This window comes from Lissotriton helveticus, chromosome 3_1 (genome assembly GCF_964261635.1).
Source record: "Lissotriton helveticus chromosome 3_1, aLisHel1.1, whole genome shotgun sequence".
In the NCBI taxonomy this organism is placed as follows: Eukaryota; Metazoa; Chordata; class Amphibia; order Caudata; family Salamandridae; genus Lissotriton; species Lissotriton helveticus.
Genome location: NC_136061.1, coordinates 1,525,824,739 through 1,525,843,413, shown reverse-complemented (window position 1 = coordinate 1,525,843,413; position 18,675 = coordinate 1,525,824,739).

The window sequence follows — 18,675 nt, the reverse complement described above, 5'->3', positions numbered from 1 at the left end:
CATGGGTGTTGCTGTGGGTGTTCCCACGCAATATCCATGGAACCTGACACTTTCCCAGGTTTACAAAGTTTTGTTAAGCTGGGAATGTGTCAGAATCCTACGCCTCCCCTGGGGAGGTGTAGGAGTGGAGCAACGAGGAGAAATCATTTTATTTCTCTTTGTTTTTTACTCTTTCTGTGAGTACTGCATGCACAGCATAGAAAGAGGAAAATGCCATCAATTATTGTTTTTGTGCAGGAAGGGACTCCTCGCACAAAAACAGTCATCCTTGCAACATAGAGACCCTTGCAACATCATGCAAGGGTGCCTGCGCTGGCACAAGGCAGCCAATTGTGCACCAGTGCAAGGTCATTTTTGGGTCTCGCTGGCAATGCATCCGTAAGGATGCATTTGTCCAGCTGGAGACCAATAGCGATCACTCTGGGGGGAAGGAGGACAAGAGGGTGTGCGAGCTTTTCTTGCTGGATTCGTGTGCGCGAACGCGCACGTCGCGTCCCGCGGCGTACACATGCGCGCGCAGACAGACACTCGCTCACACACACACACCCCTTCCCCCACAGTCACACACACGCACTCCAAGACACATACACACACACACACGCACGCACACACACATACACAGGCCGCCCCCCCGCACGCGCGCGCGCGCACGCGCACACACATGCTTCCGCCCCCCGCCCTCCCCGCCCGCCCGCCCGCAGCTCAGCAACCCACTCACCGGCTTCCTCTCCTCAGCTGCAAGGCCCGGCAGCAGGACTCTTCTTCCCTCCTTCGGCACCGGGGCGCAGGGTAGGCTCCTGCCTGCTCCGGTGCTCCCAACACGGCTCCAATCGCGGCTCTTCCGTGGGAGGCGGGGTAGGCTCCCGCCCTCCTACTTCCTGTTTCCGGTTGTCGCGCCGGCCTGCCTGACTTCCTGGTCGCAGGCCGGCAGAGTGACGGCGGTGATTTGCGGTATTTATTTATTTAGTTATTTATGCATTTTTATATAGCGCGGACTTTACCCGAAGGCGGTATTTATTTATTAATGTATTTATGCATTTTTATATAGCGCGGACTTTACCCGAAGGCGGTATTTATTTATTCATGTATTTATGCATTTTTATATAGCGCGGACTTTACCCGAAGGCGGTATTTATTTATTCATGTATTTATGCATTTTTATATAGCGCGGACTTTACCCGAAGGCGTCGGAGGCTTCACAACAGGAACAGAAATGAAACATAATAAGAAACATTACAAAAGAACAGGTTGCAAAAACATACGTTACTTACATAAGGTAATAGTGACAATTGTGAGCAACCAAAATACATGAGGTAGTCAAAAGTGCACAAGAGGAAATGAAAGTGACAAGTGTGCAGTTATAAGAGAAAACAGAGTATGATTAGAGGTATAGTCGTGCAATAAGTGCTAGACACTCAGGCTCAGGAACAAGTGTTACATAGGCAAGGTGGCACTTGTGCAAGTATCAAAGGTAAAGACATGTGAGAGGTAGCAGCCGTGTGTTGCAAGGGCAGAGTGGTGTGTGCATGTTACAAAAGGGCACCGAACACCAGTACATGGAAAATACTGCAAAAAGGCAGACCCTCCAATCACAGGCATACACTGGGAAGGCACTTCCACGGTCATGGAAAGTAGAAATTATCAGTAGTGGGAAGTCTTCCTCACAATAGCAAGAGGATGTCAATTACTTTTGGAGGTGTCTCTGGAGGAGGAGAACTTTGAGGTCCCTTTTGAAGAACAGGTTATGCATGGAAATGTACACACCTCCCAAGGACCTTTACAGTAAAGCCAGCATATTGGTACGTCCCTGGTAGCACCGTGGGCCCGTCTAGCCCCAATTAACCTCTTCTTTATTGGTTTCCAATAGGTTTACTGCTTTCAAGTCGCGCCATACCACCTCGCCTTTCCATACAATAACTGATAATTGTTTTATACAACTTTGTGATTTTTATACATTTGTTACCGCATAATTTGGCCTCTTTTTTTTATTTTTATTTTTTATACCCAACGCTGCCACATACTATAGCCCAAGCTCTCTCTCTCTCTCTCTCTCTCTCTCTCTCTCTCTCTCTTCCCCACCTTTTCTCTCTCTCTCTCTCTCTCTCTCCTCCCCTCTCTCTCTCTCTCTCTCTCTCTCTCTCTCTCTTCCCCACCTTTTCTCTCTCTCTCTCTCTCTCTCTCTCTCTCTCTTCTCCCCTGTCTCTCTCTCTCTCTCTCTCCTCCCCTCTCTCTCTCTCCTCCCCTGTGTCTCTCTCTCTCTCTCTCTCTCTCTCTCCTCCCCTCCCTTCCCTCTCTCCCCTCTCTCTCTCTCGCTCTCTCTCTCCTCCCCTCCCTTCCCTCTCTCTCTCTCTCCTCCCCTCCCCCCAGCCCGGAATACAGTACCACTGTGATCACAAAATTCTTAAGCACCCTGCAACACTGGGGATTTACAGGAATCCAAACACCAGCGTAAAGTACTTGAACAACAATGACGTCTGTCTTATAAATGTCACAAAAAAAGTTAATATTTCACTTCTGTTCTTGGATTTTCGTGAAAATACAACACATATTGCATTACAAATGCTATAGGTGTCACATTTGGGAAAGTTAAAACTATTGGCATTGTAAATGACAAAGCTATTACTTTAGCTATTACTATAGCTATTTTCACAACTAACACATAAATAAAAAAAATGTAATTCACAATACCAATGGCTCAAACTTTCCTAATGCGAGACCTATTGCATTGCAAATGCTTGTTTTGTAAATGATGCTTACTGAATTTAGCTGACCTTTTTTCCATAGCCATTTAGAGACTGCTGTTCAGGAGTAATACCCACATGCAGGGCAAAAACTCCCTGCGATTCAGGGCCATTGCTTTTTAGGTCTCGCCTCTCAATGCGCATGCGCATTGAGCAGAGCGAGACTATAGGGGCTTAAATAAGCTTTACCTAGACTGGCGATTGACTGGCGATTTGATGCTGTGCCCGTGCGCTTTTAGGTCAATGCGCTTGCATTGACCTAAAATGCGCGTACACATCATCAAATCGCCATCTGTTCCCCAGCAGCACTCCTCCCACACCTTTGAATTGAAGCTTAGCTTCACTTCAATGGCCCCTGCTGCTTCAGACCCTCATCGCCGCTCTCCCCGCTCCGCCCCCTCCCCTGCCCGCCGTGTCGCATTTCTCCTCCCCCCTCCCCTTCTCTGTCTTCCCTCCGTCTTGTTTTCCTAGCACCCTCCCACCCCCCACCCCCCTGTCCCCTACCAGCCTCCACTGAATGCTCCGATTTTTTATACCAGTCTCAGTTTTCATAACATACGTGGTGGCGGGGAAGAGGGAGAATGGCAAGCTGGCTTATATTTTTACATATTCTAAAATTTCCAAGTAACGGAAAATGTGTAGTATTGAAGCCCAACTTCACTCAGTTTTGCTCCTTTTTTGTATGTAAACAACTGAGAATTAAGCACAGATGTTGTGATTTTTTTTTTTTAAATATATACGCATCGAGTCCTAAATACATTTTATCCACCGAGCACGTGTCCTTACACTACTGTTTCCCCCTTTAGCGTGCTTCTGATTTCAAGAGAAACTGGAGTTCTTTTACTTCTGCTTGTCACACCACTTAATGTAGTAGTACTCTGTGCTGCAGGTAAACCGCAGATGTGGCCTAACGACCAGAGCTGCCATCTAAGTCACGTAAATACAAAACATGTTGCATTACAAATGCTATAGGTGTCAAATTCGCGAAAGTTATAACTATTGGCATTGTAAATGACAAAGCTATCAATTTAGCTATTTTAAAAACCAACACATAATTAAAATTTTTCATTTACAAGACCAATAGCTACAACTTTTCTAATGTGAGACCTATTGCATTTCCAATGCTTGCTTTTTGTTTCAAGAAACAATCTCCTGCTTTGAGAGTTTATTTCTTAAAAAAAAAAAAAAGACAGCCGGCAACAAACATGATTCTCACTCCTCAAAAGTTCAGTGCCTTCAGTTGATCCTCTGGATCAGCATCTCTTCTGAAGTTCTCAATCCCTGCATGTTTGGCAGGGATCTTTTAAAAGGGCGGGTAGTCCTCCAGGAAGGGGGCCGAGAGCCTGGCCTCTGCTGACCTGGTGAGCCACCCACCAGTGTCTACATGACCCTGATAATCTTGAGTTGTAGACCTTATCCCTCGCTTGGAGTTGGGACTGAATCTGCCCATTACTTCTTACCGGCTCATTTCCTTTGGTGTAAATTAACCTGACTTTCGACCCCGGACCTGTGTGTGCTTTCCGCTCCCCCCCGCCGCTGCAGACCAACAGCAGCCGCCGAGTGAGGGAGAGCGAGAGGGCACCCAACTACATCACCCAGCTGCCCTTGCACCGGGACCGGAAGGGAGGCGGACAACCAGCGCGCCAGACGGGGCTTAAAAACAAGGTTTCACATCTGTGTTGCGGGAGCGCCGGGCGAAGCCCGGGCAAAGGGCGGGCCCTCTACGGCCCTCAGAGGCCAGAAGAGGCTGGGCTGGGCCACCCCTCTAACCTCACTGTTACACCAAAAAAGGTACCCATATTTTTCTAAATCCATTTGATGCTCAAATTTTCCCTTACCGCTTGTGGGTGGACCTTCCATTGGTCCACCTAAGTAAGAACAGCTAATATCCAAGTGCTATTTACACCTTTTTGACTTTGAGTAACATGAGGAAGACCACCAAAACCACCAGGATGCCCACTCTAAGGTCAAACACTAAACAGAAGGTGGTTACCCCTCAACCGGTTCCCACACTTACAGCAATTGATATAATGCTGCAGCAGACCATAGGGGCAGTATCAACTGCAATATCCAATACAGAAAGGAGGATGTCCTTACCACCAACGATACTTGTTCATGATTCTCAAGATGCAGTAATCGACCCTCTGGCAGCCACTAGAGATGCCACTGATGACTTAGATTTAAGCCTTGGTGTCACCTCCTCCTTTGCCGAGCTCCCGTGTGCTCAGGCACCCACTGAGTCAATAGGGGATATAGAAATTTCACAGTCCAATTTAAGTATTCTACGGGATGGGGAGATGTCGAATCCAATCAATCCTGCGCCGAAAAAAGCTTGCGAAGCCCGTCCACACATTAAGAAAAAAAGGGCCAGAACATTACGCCAAATCACAATTTAGTTGCCCCAATTCCCAATTCTACACCAGGAATACCTTGCTGGGTAGCAAATATGGTAGATCATTGCCCATATAAAACCACTTATGTCAAAAATTGACAGATTGACATCACTAATAAACAATAAAGGAATGGGCCTTACTAGGCAAGTGGCAAACGAGGGAATATTGATTAAAGGGGGGACAAAAGTGGGTTCTGCAAATAATATATCAAATGATAAGACCACAGCAGTTAACCAACCCTCAGCCAGTAAATCTAAGGAAGCACCACTAAATAACATCCCGGCTGGGAAGAAAGCTTCTGCACTCTTGAACCCCAGTGTACCGAGTGCCATCCCACAAGCCCAACCGAAGCAAGGACAAGGAATTGGAAACGCTTCGCCCTCACATGACAAAACTGGACAAATTTCTAAAAAAAGTATAAGCACAGATAATGCTCAAATAAAAAACCAAGTAGAAAAGGCAAGATTGGCACGCTTTAAGACAATCAATCTTCCACCTGAAGCACTTCCCTTCGTGGTCGTATTAACAGGAGTGCCACCCATGAAGGAGGGAAAAAAGGAAACACAAATTGAACTAAAGAACAAATGTGCACAATGGTTACAGCTAAATAGACCTCTACCTCCTAACATCTCTGGAGAAATATTAACGGTTAGACGTGGGGAATGGATAGGTAGAAGTATTAAAACAATAGCAGGGGACATTATAACCATTAATTTTAGAGACACGGCTGCAGTGGAATACATATGTAATGCACCCCCTAGTGGAACTAATACACAAATCCACCCTCTATACCTCTCATATTTCTATCCGACCATAACCCAAAGGCAAATGCAAAGAAACAGAATAGCCATGTGCAGGACATACCAGCAAGCACCCGAGCAAAGATTCCTACAATGGCAATCCCCCTGGCAAGGCACCCTTGACTTTGATCCCTTTCTATCACAGTACGCACACTGGAACAGGTTCTGCGCACTGGACGAGGTGGATTGACTCAATCCTGAGGAAATCAACACCCTGCCATTAGACTCTAGATTTGCTAAGGAAGGGAACATATCAATGGAAACTCCAATCCTATGCCCCCATCCTATCCCTACATTAGTGTCTAGTAATGCCCAGGTTACACCCTTAACATTGACTATGCCTCTAAGGGAAGTTCTGGGCACTCATAATAGTAATGGCTATGATCCCAAGGGTACACTAAAGATTCTTAGCTGGAACCTAGCAGGCATCCATCGGAAATTGGGGTCACCTGAGTGGAACACTCTGGTGGAGGCGCATAAGATCTGTCTATTTCAGGAGACCTGGAGCCTAGTACCACTCCACCGCGTTGGCTATGTCACATACTTTGTGCCTGCGGAAAAACATATAAATGGGAAAGGACGCCCTTCGGGGGGCCTGCTTACTTGGGTAAGCATCTCCCTTAACTGCTGTATAAAATCAAAGCAGATTAATAGTCTAGACATTCTAGGACTTTCTTTGAAAGGCCCTCGCGGGGGGTTAGCCCTTGACTTGTTCAATATATATGTTAGAGGCACCAAACATGGGTCCATGTCCCCGATTGTAACAACTCTTGAAGCTGAACTAAGAGATAATGTTGAGGGTGCCCAAATCCTAGTAGCAGGTGATTTTAATTGCACCTATGAGCCACTCTCCTCAGATGACATCCTGGACCAGAGTGAGGATGACACCAGAAGGGGTATTCCAGCCCTAACTATCCCCCCGATCAAAAGATGGTCTCATAGTGCGATCCAGTTAAACGCTTTGACACTGGAGTTTGGCCTAAGAGCCGCTAATGGTCGTACACCATCAGACCCCCTGGGTGCTGCCACATATAATAGAGCCAACCACAACTCGAGGATTGATTACATTTTGTTAGACTTTACGCTATGGGGTCTAATACAGGACATGGTAGTTTTACCTACGGTAGAAAGCGACCATAATTCGCTCTCTCTAGCTTTAACAAACCCCTGGCCTAATAAATCACTCGAGAAGCCCCCTAAACATGCTCATAAAATCTCCGTCTCTACTTGTGGGAGACGCCTAAAGTGGAATAACATTTCTGTTAATGAAGCTAAACTTAAAACAATTAATGAATTGCTTATTACCTCACAAAAGGAACTGGATACTATTAACCCAGCCTTGGCAACAGGAAGAGTGACATCTATTTTTGAGGACACACTTAGGTCTATAGGAGACATATTCCTGGAAAAGGGGTGTGCGGGGAGGAATAGGGTATCCCGGAGCTCTAGGGGTAAGCATGACTGGTATACATCTGCTTGCAGACATGCCAAATCCCTTCTGATTGAGGCTGTCAAAGGCAAATTACAACCCCAGATTCAGGAAGCCAGGAAAGAGCATAAGCGTGTACTGGAAAGAGCAAAAAAGGAGTGGGAAGAAGTGTTCTGGTGTACATTAAAAGAGACAAGTGCTAAGAAAGACCCAAGGTGTTTCTGGGATACAATCAGAACCAGAAACAGACCAGATAGTGACCTCATAACATGCAACATCACTAGCCAAGTGTGGGTCAACCACTTCTCTAAACTATATACCCGTCAACCCGGTCATAACATCTTAGATATATTCAAGGAAGACAAGGGATGGGAAGTGGCTCCAACTACGACCCAAAAAGAATGGGAGGCAGATCCAACCAACCTAGACTTCTCAATAAAAGAAGTAGAGTATGCCATTAGCACCATCATGTCCCAAAAGGCGGCTGGTCCGGATGGCATTCCTGGGGATCTATTGCGCTCAGACATCCCGACATGGGGGAAACGTATCCATTCCTTGCTTATTGCCATTTGCAGGGGGGCACCGATTCCCACATCCTGGAAAGGGGCGGTGGTCGTCCCTATTTTTAAAAAACGTGCTTTGGACGACCGGTCTAATTATAGACCTATAAGCTTGTTGGACATAAGCCAAAAGGTAGTCGGAAAGGTATTGTTGGTTAGAATACTGGATTGGATCAATGAGAACAACATCCTCTCTGACTATCAGGCAGGATTTAGAGCAGGCACTGGCACAATTGAACAAGCCTTTAGACTGATGTTAGTGTACTGGAAAGTGGTGGTCATTGGCAAAGGCAGTCTTTATCTCGCTTTTATCGATTTAAAGACTGCCTTTGACCTTGTACCTAGGGAGACCCTCTGGAGAGTCCTTGCTGATATGGGGATACTGCACTACATGTAATCGTCACTTGTAAGGTTCCACGACAATAGCTTTGCCCAGATAAGATGGGCACAGGGGGACAAAAAACTAGCAGCATCCCGGTGGAGAGAGGGGTTCGCCAGGGATGTGTTCTAGCTCCCACCCTTTTCTCCCTGTATATCAACGGAGTGGTTGAGCATCTGCTGAAAGATCCTTCAGACGAACCATCCCTGGCGGGGGAGCGTATCCCCACCCTTCTCTTTGCCGATGACACCCTCCTCCTGTCTAAATCCCCAATGGGTCTCCAAAAACTCCTTAATAACTTTCAGACCTTTTGTGTAGAAAGGGGCCTGGTAATCAATACCGATAAAACGAAATATCTTGTGATGAATCCCCCCCAAAAATCTGTACGCCCCCCCAAGCTGAACGGTGTACCCTTGGGGAGGGTAGACGTATTTGATTACCTAGGCATCCGTTTGTCACACAACATGCAGTGGACCCCCCATTTAGATAAAATGCTGCTAGCCCATAAGAGGGTAACCGGGGCCCTTCTGAAGGAGCAACGTTCTTGTGCTATAAGACCTATAGCACCTGTCATCGACATCTATACAGCAAGGGGAGTCAGCTCTGCTCTGTATGGGGCAGAGCTATGGGGTTCATGTAACATCAATGAACTGTCAAGATCTGAGAGGAAATTCTGTAGGGCTATTATGTCATTGCCCCAAGGCGTTCCCATGACCCCTTTAATGCTCAATTTAGGTTGTCGACCTATTGAAGATCTAGCAAAGTTCCGGCCTCTACTCCTATGGGCCCAGCTGTGGCGAGTTCCGGAGCTCGCCAATTATGCAAAAGGACTCTCAGAAATCATGTCTCTACCAGGATGGCACAGAATTAAATGGTTAAGAGACATGAAATCTCTCCTGTGCAACTTGGGCTTAGGTGAAGCCTGGTCAAATAAGTCATCTCCACCAAAGGCAACACTCAAGAGCCTGTACTGGAATTGGATTCTGACCAAGCGGAGTACTATTCGTTCATTGGGCAGATTGACGGAGGACTTCTTGAGATTTAAGGACTTACCAATTCGGGAACTCTATTTAGACATCATTGAGAGACCATTTGATAGGTCCATTTACTTCAAATTTAGAACTGGAACTCTGCCTCTGCACACCTTTACATCCCGGTGGAAACCGCCAGCACAGACCACAGAGTTTTGCCCCTCGTGTCCACTCAAACAGGAGTCAGTGGCACACTTCATGTTCGAGTGTCAGGAGTATGCCCGACCAAGAAGAAAATGGCTTAAACAACTGTGCCGCTTGCTGGGGACTAGGCATTATGCCGAGGCATTACGTATTTTAATGTCAGACTAACGCCCACTGTATGTTTGTACCCTCTCAAAATTTTTATCATGGGCTTGGTGTATTAGAAGCAAAAGGCTCAAAGAAACTGTTTAATTCTTTTTTAACTAACCTTTATGATATGCTTCTTTTATTTGAAAATCAAGTTTTTAAAGTTGAATGTAATTAGCTTTTTTTTAATCAAATGAACTTGTGTATTTTTATTGTGAAGCTTTTATGATAATTTTTATCGAAATAAAGCCTTTTTGACTTGACTTGACTTGACTTTGATTCGTTCAACCTTCTCAAACCATAATCAACAATTTTCTCTTTGTTTCCCCCATACTCATGATTTGCAATCAGCATCCGAAGGGCATGGAGTAGATGTCCGTGTAACCACACAGTACCTCTACGCAGACCTGGCGGAAATGTTATTCTACGTCGTGGCTAAAAATAAAGCTGAGATTGAGAAGACTGACCCATACGAAATTCACACACTCCTGGAATAATCGTTGGTGGAATTTGGGAACCCTTAACAACAAGAGATATTTAAAACTTCAAGTAGTGATTGGAACAAAAATGTACCTGCATGAAGAATTAACTCCAATTAGACAAAACCCTTTAGTTATCATCATTTAAGGTCTCTTTTACAAGACTATTGTTACCTAGATAAGTTTGTTTCGCTTGAAGATAATTTAATGAAAAAACTGTTTATTGAAATATCTAGTTGTAGTGATATTTATTATCGCTGTATGAGGTACAATCAGGTGTAGACTTTACAATAATATCATGGTCACCCCAACTGTGAAGCAACATGCGATGATAGATTTAGGACCTGTCTTTAAAATGCATGAACCTACCTACATCTCACTTCTGTATCCTTTGCTCCTCAACATTTCCTTCTCATGGTACGTGCGTTTTGGGTAACTAGCAAGAGATGGCAAGAGCTGGTTTGGGACTACATTGATTGAGGTACGCAAGTGTCCAGCATTTTGCATGCTAGGCTCCAGTTGCTTGCCGTCTCTAAATAATGGAAAAAAGGGACACAGAGAATACAGAATAACATCACATCCGGGTAAAGTTCAGACAAAGCACTTCTAGTGAGCCAGAGCCTCATAAATAAAAGAAAAATTGAAAGAGGAAAAAGAAAAATGAAAAATAAAGAAACAAGGTTGCTGAGAGTTGCCAAGCTTGCAATATGAGTTTTTGAGTCACTGACATGTTTTAGAACTCTCACATATCCAGGCCTGTCAGAGATGGCCCGCGATATTGCCCCTGAGTGTTTCGGTTCATAGTCGTTTATTCACTGAGCTCACTCAGGCTACCACCGAATAGTTCTGTTTGGCAGTGTGAATCGAAGAAACAGTCATGCAGTGGTGTTGTTCCATGTCTTAACAAAGCCCCTCACTGGTCACTGGTGCAAGATTATGCTCTCACAATTTTTGATTATCTGTATTCCTGGCCCACAGCTAGAGAGAGGAGGAGACAAACAACTGTGGACAAAGCGGGGGGGGGGAAGCCTGAGTGATTTCCTACCTATTATCTGCCGCAGTTAATGGTAAAGTGAAGTTAAGCACGGAAGACCCCTCACAATACAGGGTGCATTGGGACTGAAATGGTAAACGTCTCCTCACATCAAAGCTTCAAAATCATATGTAGGTTCACATGTGACTTGACAATAGCTGATGATGAGACAGCAATTCTAGAAGGACATTTCGTAGAAGTTTGAAGTTAATTTAATATTGACGTGACAAAGATCCTCCTTTCTGTCTGACCTTCATTAATGCACATAAAGCTGTTGAGGTTCTGATCAGAAGGGGAAACAGTAACCCTTTTCTAATAGGCTGCTTTGGTGACTGTCAACACAGAAGATTGTGACAAAGCCACACTTCCAACTGTGACGTTACTCCACATTGTTGGTGCTACCTTTAACACAAATCACACCAACCAAGCTCCAGAAGTAGATTAACCCATGATCACCCAAATATAGAAAACAAACCAGGCATGCTTGAAAACTAATTGGACAAGACTTTGCTCATAGTTCCTGAATACTATACTAATACCCGTGACCCAACATCTTTGGTGGCCTATGATGCTGCATCAATCATATTATATGGCTTTGCCCTAGGTGTTGTGCCCATGTGAAAGACTGTACATTGATTGTAGATTCCGCACACACAATAACCTTTCAACTCCACTAAATACATTTGTTTTTCAAGCATCGCTCCTAAGAAAATTAGCTCTAGATCACAGCTTAGCACTATTAGTGAATAATACACATTAGAATATTGGAATGTTGAGTACTCCATTGTAGACAGTGGTGTGCTCTGGGCTTCTACTGGCTGGTAGAAGCCTGGAGAGCAACATTCCAATGTTGTTTGCCTTTCACATTTGCTGCTGTGAACAAAGGCCTCTAGGAGCCAGAGGGGATTTAAACCCCATTGGGCTCCGAGACGACTTTGTTTTTACATCTGGTTGTTCCGAATTAGAGGATTGTGATACAGTTCTCGCAGTAAGTATGGTCATATGAGTTGACCATAGTTAAAGGTTGCATGATTTGTAACTTTTTATGTGGGGTGCACACAGGAGTTTGCCTGCATGTTTTTGTTTTGTTGTTTGGTGGTGCTATTTGTAAAATCGCCGGGAGTCTTATGTAGGATTCTCATGTGGGCCCTATGTAGGTGAGGGGCTATTGGTCTATGTTACATGGTTGTACACAATCTGTGAATTTTTTTATATAACTTCAAAGCAAAGATTATTGTGCCTTCATCTTCGTGGAAGGTGGTCCTTTCTGTTATTTTATTATATTAGATTGTACATTTCCTGTGGGCATTCCGTTCCTTAATTTTTCTTTATACCTTTCAGGTTTGATTTTTTTCCTTTTCCCCGGGTGGAGTGGCCATTGAATGGGCAATATATCTGGCAGGTACTGATGAAGTTGGCACTCCATCATCCTTTAGTCACCGAAACACGTCGACCACTGCCCTGAAAACATCCTGCTATCTGCAGTTCTTGTAATTGGTCATCCCAATTACATTGTTATCTTGTAGTTGTGTTCCCCAGAGATGTTATGTATGTGACGGTTTGGTTGGGTGTGTGTGAGTAGGGCTTGAATGAGTTGGTGTGTATTTGTATTCCTCTCTACCGGGGTTGATTGTGTTTGATTCAGTTGTTTATATTATCTCTTCAATTGGTGATTGATAGACCTGTCCGCCCATTGGGTGGTCCCTCCTCTTATTTATTTATTTTTGTCCCCTTTTTGCTCCTCAATCTTTTTATTTTGGATGTCCACTGGAATTTTTCAGGTGTTGACCTAGGAGTTAGGTGCTCTTTGCCCCTGTAGGTTTTTCCCTGCCTTAGGTGCCTTTCCTGACTAAAACGATGGGATACGCAAAATGGTGGCTTATAACTGCCACAACTGATTACCTCAAGGACTGGCCCATAGACTTATATGGGGGTTCTAGAACCTTCTGGCCTGTTCTGGACACTTGGAACTAGGGGTATAAATAGGCCAACTGTAGGGCGGCCATTTTAGTAGTGACCAGAGAACTGGAGAGGACTTGGTGAGGAGTGAAGCATTAGTGAGGGGAGGAAGGCGCACTGTTAGTGAATAGATCGTCCTTTGGGCCGGCTGCGCTACTGGTTGACGTGCCCCCCCACCTATCGACTGAGCCCTACCTTGGGGGTTTTGCCACTAATTCCCTGAACTTCACAGTGCCTGAGAGGAATGACCCCAAAGCGCTAGCGGAGAACTGTGGGAAGTTAGCTGGGGAACCCCAGGGGAGAAGAGTCTGACTGGTAGATCTCTTTCCCTTGTGTCCCCTCCTGTAAAGCCTTCATCGAACCAGGAAGAGGCGGGAAGGGAACTAGTGAAGACTCTATTGCTGAACCCAAGTATAGTCCGAGGCCAAAAAGTCCGCGAAGCGAGACTCACCTTTAAGCCGAGGTGACGGCTTTGGGATTTCCGGCCATTCTGTGGCGGGTCCCCCGCTGTGGAGAATCCGTGGGGAGGGCCTGAAGACCATCAGCTGAGCGGCCCGATAGCAAAGACGGAGCCGCGGAAGCCAGTCGGAGCTAACGCGTGAGTGCTGAGAAGGGGGCGGGGTCCGGAAGAGGCTGTCCCGCGAAAGCACCCTCCCTCTCTTCCGACGGAGCTGTGGGAAGTGACAGGAGAGAGGCGAGGAAGCCCCGGCCTGGTGCGCTGTGAGGAATCTGCAGTGCGGGGGCCGGGAAACTCCAGCGAACAGCGGCGACGTGATCAGTGAAGGTCGCTCTGACGAGAGAGCTGACCGGGACGAACTTGCAAGAACCCGGTAAGACTGTGAAGAGGAGAGTGGGGCCCTGGGGCTAAGTGGGCCTTGTGGCTGCCTCAAGAGGGGTAGCGGGAGGGGTGAGACAGAATAACCGGGTGTGCCAGCAGAAGTCCCCTAACTGACCGCAATTGGTGGTGTGAAACTGACAGGAAGGCCGGGGTCAATCTCCGTTTTTCATCTAGCGCTTCTGGCATTACCTCAGGAGAAGCGCAACTGAGGGCTTTCGAGACTTATTCAATACTGTGAGGCTATCTGGTTTTAAAGCCATTACGGAGGGAATTTGATTTATTGCCAAAATCGCAGAACTATATCGGGAAAAGGAAAACCTGAGTTGGGAAGGGATTCTTTCCTTCAGAAGTCGTTTAAACACCTAGGAAAGTCATTGGAACAAACTGCAAACACATTGAAGGTGTAGATCCAGCTTTATGGCTGGATGAGTTATTGAAATACCTTGCTTGTTTAAGTTCAGATACCCTCTGTGAATCCCAGTTCTAGTAAGCTAATTGTTGAAAAGTGACTGAAATCTGTATTTTCCTTCCAAGGATAACATTGAATCCTCTTGGGTAAAGCCCCGTCGTGTATGGCTACAAGGAACCTTCATGTTTACTAAATACCTCAACAAGAGTTGTGTACTACACTTTGCTGATTTTAATGCTAAAATGTATTGTGCATATTCTAATGAACTAAAGTAGAGCTATACTATGTAACACTGCTAAGAAGTAAAAAGAGAACTACGCAAAGATTTTATAAAACAACCCGTATTTTTCTAAACTGGTGTAGTGTCGTTTTTGAATGGATGGGCAGTGAGTTACTGTAAGGGTGTATCGCAAGCTTAACTTACTTAATGCCTTTAGATTAGACCTTCCTACTCTGAGCCAGGCTACCCTATGTGGACTGGTAACCCCAGGTCCAACATAATTGGTGTCCAGCGGTGGGATGAGAACTGTGCTTGCGTCCACTCTATAGTAACTTAGTGTACTCCATAGACCTACACCTGGAGTTTTCTCCTGGCGGACTCCCTAATTATATTTTTGTTTTTCCAAATTTACTCCTGGTGGTGGGTGGAGGTAGCTTCTAAATACCCTCTTTATTAATTCCTTCCAAGTGACTGTCCCTGACTCTCATTGGCAAAATGGAATTTGCTCTGGAAGATTTGGAGACCTATACTGTGGCCCAACTTAGAGACTTTTGCCAAAATATGGGAGTGTTCTTTAAGCGTGGTGCTAAAAAGGGGGAACTCCAGACCAGCTTGAGGGCATGGGTGGCAGCGCACCCAGAGGGGAAGGAGGAGGAAGAGGAGGCAGAGCGGGACACAGTCATCGGGATAGATGTGTTGTACCAGTCTGAGAGGGAGAACCTACTGACAGGTCCCAGAACATTCTCAAGGGAGGGCAGCAGTGTTTCCGTGAGAAGTTTGACTGAAGCCGAACTAGCGGACAGGAGGGAGAAAAGACAGCTGAAGTGGGAGTTAGCCCGGTTGGAAAAGGAGAAGGAGGAGCAGAGGATGGCTCATGAGTTGAAACTCAGAGAGTTAGATCTCAAGGTCCTACAGGCAGGGACTCCCAATACTCCTAATGGTGGCAGCGAACCTAAGGATTTGACCAGGGAACCCAGACCTTATCTAGCTAAGGACGTAGTCGCCAGCTATAGCACAGGGGATGACATCGCCAAGTGGCTGGCCGCCTATGAGGTCTCCTTAAGAGCCCATGGGATACTGGAGAAACACTGGGGGGGTGGCTTGTATAAATACATGCCTCCTGCAGGAAGGGATACACTATTGGCCCTGGAGCAGGGAGAGCAGACCCACTACCCCACCATGAAAGTGGCGCTAATAAGAAAGTTTGGACTGACTCCAGAAAAATACCGGCAGAAGTTTAGGGGTAGTCACAAACTAGGCACACAGAATTGGGTGGATTTCTTGGACTACGCAAAGAAGGCATTAGAGGGTTGGTTACAAGGCAGTGAGGTGAGGGACTATGAGGGGTTGTATGACCTTATTCTCAAGGAGCACCTACTCGAGAAATGTTTTCCCGAGCTGCGTCAACACCTGGTGGACAGCAAGCTGACCAACCCCCGGAAGCTTGCTGAGGAGGCGGACATCTGGGCAAGTACCCGGGTGTCCTCAAAGGGGACTGGAGGGGATTCCCAAAGGACCGGACTGTAGTGTAGTTCCTATTATCCCAATAGGCTCTGCGCATTGGAATAATATCTTCAATAGTATAGACCTAGGGCAGAGGTTAACTAGGTCTTCTACCGACGATATTAGACTTAAAGGTTTGTGTTTGCTAGCTAGCTCAGAGTTCACTAGAAACTTTCTCGAATAGGCAAGGAGGATTTTAACCTCCCTGGATAGACAAGAAGGGATTTAGTTTCTGACAACCATAGAACATGACAACTTTGCTCTCCCCTAATCAAGAGTGTATCTCTAGAGTCGTGTGAAAACAAAAGACAACTTATTTTACTCAGTCAGTTCAGTGCATTCTTAGTTTCACCAGATTGTAGAGAAAAGGAAAAGACGGGCGTGTTCAATAAAAGATATTATTTATTGATCAGTCTCCTTTCTCATACAAGAGAAATGAATCGCTATTATTGTAATACTTATAGTTAAGTAAAGTGCATACAGTAAAGACAGAATTATAAAATAATACTGTAAAAGCATTGATATGGTTTCTGAGCCATATGATACTTTAAAATGGATAAAATAGATACATACATATATACATTTGACTAATCATACTCAACTGGTGCTTCTAACCTCGCCTACCCCAGTGTACCTGACCTAAGCCTAATACGTGGGCGGGAGTAGATAAGTAGCAGTTTAAGTTAAGTTTGTTTGCCAAGGGACTGACTCGAGAATTCTCTGCAAGGGGTTATTCAGTTCTGTACCTGAGATCTAGAATGATGGAGGGCTGGTATCTCTTATCCCAGGTCTTGATATTCCAGCTGCCTGCGAGGGCTGCTTGGAAGCGCCGGAGCTGGATTTCTCAGCAGGAGAAAGGCAGCGTCTCGTTCTCAGCGCGTCAGGAAGGCGGGGCAGCGCCTGTGGGCTTCGCTCTCTGCTGGGCTCCTCGGCACGTCTCGCTGCTCCGATCTCGTCACCACCGCATGTGTTTGCTTAAGGCAATGTCGGTAATATTTATACCTGAAAGGTGCCGAGATTGACGTAAGGATGGACATATATACGTCAATAAGGATGTCATATGAACGGGCTCGTTCGCACATTCTTTTGCTGAAGTTCTCTGTGAAATCAAAACAATGGCTATGGGAATTTCCCAGGTCGCTGTAGGTTTGATTTGTTTTGAGAACTCCGTATGCCTTATCAGGGGCTGGAGGAATATCGCTTGTCTAATTAGATGGCATGCGTTATGACCTAATCAGATAACGCGCTTCTGTGCCGTGGTGTGGCTTAATCAGATAATGGTTTTTGCACCGTTAGATGGCTGCTAGTTAATTATTAACCAGACCAGGGTCAGGAATAGGGGAATCGATACAGTACCTATAGGAATACATCACACCCACTCCACGTAGACTATGTCCATATTTACAAATCTAGGCATAGTGAAACACGTAGCGTTTGTGTATATCGTACCACCCCAAAATACATTCATATGTATCCTGAAAAATTTTAAACATAATCACATGTACTATCACGTGTACTATATGCATAAGCAGTCTAATAATGCTAAACATATAACGCATATTTTTAAATTCAGCATGAATAAATGCAAAAACCACACATGAAATGGCTCTTAATACAGAAAAAAAGTGCGAGACCATTTCATCACAATCATAAAGTTTTGTATGAGAGCGCTAGAGGATAGCTAATGTCTCGTGACTACCTAAAATAGAAATTCAGTTCTCTAAGAATAATGTCTACGTTAAGCAGAAGATAAGTGTCCCAAAAAATCGTAAATATTTTGGAATTGGGGAAAAAGGTTCTTGCAGTCTGAACAAACTGATGAAAAAATTGTTCATATCGCTTTTTGAGAAGTTCAAGGCCAAATTCAGCATGTATGGAACTCCGAGTGCTATTTTGCTCAAAGTTATTCCTGCTGCTCTGGTGAAAACATCATATCATTTAGACTGTTGAAAATACTGTCAACAGCTTCTTGCGTAAGTTCCACTAATTCGGAAAAGGTTGTTACCATGCATTCATGAGCCTGAGCATGATTGCCTCCATTGATGTTTTGATCAGCATAGCTGACTGAAGGTCGTACCTGATCGATGCTGCTTTCATCTTGTGCTTCACTACCCCTCAATCGTAGTGGTGAAGTCTCCACGAATGCCGTCATCAGGATTGGTAGCCGCTGGGGACAGCACAATGCATGAGCCGTTACCGGACCCAACAAGGTATCTGCGTCCATTGGCACATCCGATAGTAGTGCCAGACAGGTGTCCAACACGCATTCTTCGCCGCATAGCAAGCACCTTAATACAGGCATAACACAACTTTGCCACATTGGTCTAAATGAAAGAGACCAAGTCATGTTCAGGTCTCTAAGCCGGGATAGTCCAAGGATTTTAGTTACCCGGTCCCGGTAGCCAATGGCTAGGATCATTTCTTCCCTTGTCGCAGGTGTTTTGTCTGTGACATGGTTTGCCATAGTGAAATAACAGGATCAAAAATAGAATACCCGCTACTAGTCCCAAAAGGAGTGGAAGTCCGCCAAAAATGGAATGGACAAAGTCTGGAAAAATACCCAGGATGGCTTTGAATGGAGTTAAAGCACCCGAAAACACTGCTTTAAAT